General features: G+C 32.5%; 2 non-coding genes across 2 annotated transcripts; one reads left to right on the forward strand and one right to left on the reverse strand.

The window, feature by feature from the left end:
• The first annotated feature begins 1773 nt into the window (after positions 1–1773).
• On the forward strand, positions 1774–1928 carry LOC119583959. Its single transcript, XR_005229757.1, has one exon. It is a non-coding gene; the product is annotated as a U1 spliceosomal RNA (small nuclear RNA).
• Positions 1929–3010: 1082 nt separating this feature from the next.
• LOC119583957 lies at positions 3011–3129 on the reverse strand. The gene has a single exon (XR_005229755.1). It is a non-coding gene; the product is annotated as a 5S ribosomal RNA (ribosomal RNA).
• Between the last annotated feature and the right edge of the window lie 314 nt (positions 3130–3443).

Below are 3443 nucleotides of genomic sequence, written 5' to 3' on the forward strand. Positions count from 1 at the left end.
CATTACGCCCTCACACAAACATCCCGACATCAGGTTTGACCACCTGCTCACCCCCATCACTTCACGACGCATTCTTCTTGGCCCATTGAACCCTTTCCCTTTACAAAACTTTCTCTTTGTCCTTTGTATTTGCAAGCCCGATATAAAAATACAATTTTCATATTTCTTTTCCCTCATTCACACAAATATTTTTTGTGTAGGTTCAACTTTTATATTTGGTTATTGTCGTTCTGTATCGTGAACTAATTATATGATATTAGGGCATATGTTGAAATTAAATATATCGAAGTTGAAAATAGAAAATATCGACTAAGATCACTGATTTGCTTCCACTCACGGAAATCGTTTAGTAACAAGAAATAGATTAGATATAATGGTAACCGAACTGACCAACAAGGTAGACTGAGGACAGGCTGAATTTGAAATAAATCTATTTCTTTATCTAAGATATACGTAAGTTATATATTACAGTAAGTGAGAATGTAGTTGAATTTACATTGAAGTGAGCATTGCATATAGCATCATTTGAAATCATAATCACTGAGTAATGTTTAAAAGATCAAAAATCGTTTGATTCCTAAATCATTATTTCTAATACAAAGAAATGTTATATGAATTTCATTGGAGATGCATTGGAATATTTTTAAGAAATATCATCGTGTATATATATTCTATTATACCCTATATATATATATATATTATATATATATATATATATATATATATATATATATATATATATATATATATATATCATGTATAGTAAATACATTACGTCTCCCTCTATATTTTGCTGTATACCATTTGATCAAATAGGTGTAGATTATGCAAATATTTGAAAATAGGCAAACTACACCCACATGCTACTACATACATATACCAACATAACACGTGAAAATCCTTTGTAGTAGAACATAGTCCTCAGTAAAAAGTAGTCTGTGAATGAATTTAAACCGTGATAATATGTTCATACATTATAAAATCGCGTTTATAGTGCGGTGCCGGTTTTCTCGCCAAGATTCTCGGAATATATTCAACCACGATGAGGACTGTTAGTGTAATTCTCTAAGCAGGAAGAGGCCCCTCAAATTTACCGATGTTCAGAGAAGGATTACACAGACTGAGTTCTTGAATATTGCTCCACAGGAAGTATTCTTGAACTTTTGAAAACTCCTGATAAGAAGAAAAAATCATACGTATAAAAATGAGAATTTGTTGTTTCGTGGATTGATCGTTTCCAAAACCAAAACAAAGTACCAGTAAACTGAAGTAAGTGCCACTGCTTGTTATTAAAGTAGCCTTTTCTTGGTTTCAAATGGTTAATCCGCATCTGAAATAAACAACTAACAAATGCAGATGCCTTTACAATATTACATAATTATTATTTGACCTACTATTTGATGCCATTATTCTTAGTATTGCCACTGCTACTACCACTATGAGTGTGATTATTACTCTTGCAAATTGGCAGTTACCTCCTTGAGTTCTTCTACCCCGTTATTCCATGTAAACATGTGACCTGGTAGCAGCAGTAAGGTAAACTGTATGAACTGAATGGTCAATCGTGTTAAATGACGTAGACAAATCGTGGGTATGTATACCGTATGTCATAGTAGGGGATAGCAGTGTGTAAATAGATGAGTAGGCCGTTGCTAGAAATTGCGTCTTAAAAGTGGAAGGATTGTAAATCCAGGTAAATTATGGAATCATAAATGAAGATTATCGCAATTACTCAGTTTAAGCGGTCGTGGGTCGCGCATGGCTTAGGAGAGCATACATACCTGGCACAGGTGATGCCGTGATCACGAAGGCGCTTCTCCTAGGGCGAAGCTCACCATTGCACTCAGTTGGCGCCGACCCCAGCGAATAACCCAAATGTGATTAAATCGAGTGCGCAATTTTTGGTAGCGGGGGCCTGCGTTCCCTTATAACATTTCGTTAAAAAAAATAAGAATGGTTCTAAATCCACCTGTCCACCAAGGCAGTTTTTTTTTTAATATTTTTACCTGCATATATTTCATTAGGTTAGTTTGTCAAACCAGCACAGTTTACAACACCAATATATCATTCCGAAACCACAAATTTTACAGATCACTCCTTTGAGGATACTGATGTACTCTGTTCATACAGTAGTAAGGTAGTTTTTATAATGGGATCTAAAAGTATCTTTATTATTTTTCCAAACTATATAAAAAGGTTATTGGTTATAGGTACTTTGAAGGGTAATCCTTTTCATTACCATTTCTCGACAAATTAGATCAGCATAGTATAAAGCATATATATATATATATATATATATATATATATATATATATATATTATATATATATATATATATATAATGTAGTTCAGTAATCGCATTTAAATGAGAAATAATGAATAGTTGATGTAAATGGAAATAAGATGTGTATGCGAGATATATTATTGCAACTATACTGATTTTTTCTGTGCTAAAGCGCATATTTGCTTCATTTTCTTCATTATTAAGTTTTCTAGGGTATATCCATTCTATCTTATCCTAATGCACTTTTTGTCGGTAAATGAACTTTTGTCGCCTTTTTATGATTTTGAGAGACATATTTTATACAGTTTACTATAGTTTGATATTAAATTTAAAATATAGCATTACGGTTAATTTAAGACGAAATTGTTGGGTCCTGGAATGATCTAAATTTAAGAAAGAGAGAAATGGTTGATTCCTCATAATAAAGTATTTAAAAAGTATGCATTTCAATTATATGCTTATAACATTTGAACCCATCGAAGTGGACTTAAAGAAAAATCGAGTAGGACTCATTGAGTTGTTACTTTCCACAGTAATCTTTTGTAAATGGCGAAAGATTTATGCGTTTTTTTTTGTTTTTTTTTTGTAAACATCATTTAATAATATGATTATTAATAACACATTCATTATCACTTTACTATGATTTCAATTGATTTTCATATACACATATAAGAAGAGCTGCTAAAAGAGGTAAATAGCATAACATATCTAGCTCATATGACAAAATGCCAACAGCATCTGGTGTTCCCAGGTGGTCACCCATCAAAGTACTGACCAGACCTAACGTTGCTTAACTTCGTTGATCGGACGAGAAGCGGTGCTTTCAACGTGGTATGATCGTTGGCAGAGGATGAAAAAAACATTAACCAGATTCTGTCAGTGTTAACAATTTTTCATACATCATTTAACTAGAATGTAACTTGTTTTGCAATAAACTTCATTACTATTGCATTATAGCTGGGTCGAGTGTGTGAAATAATACACACATACTACTCGCCCCTATAAACTGAATTCTAGACGACCAGTTCACCAATAAATGTACATTGTATGAAACGGGGATATAGTCAACACATACAAAGATTTTTAAAAAATCAATAAAGATACACAGCAGATTCATATAATTATCACTATCGCTTTAACTTGGCGTATGGTTATTGTT

The sequence above is a fragment of the Penaeus monodon genome, chromosome 17 (assembly GCF_015228065.2).
Source record: "Penaeus monodon isolate SGIC_2016 chromosome 17, NSTDA_Pmon_1, whole genome shotgun sequence".
NCBI classification, from domain to species: Eukaryota; Metazoa; Arthropoda; class Malacostraca; order Decapoda; family Penaeidae; genus Penaeus; species Penaeus monodon.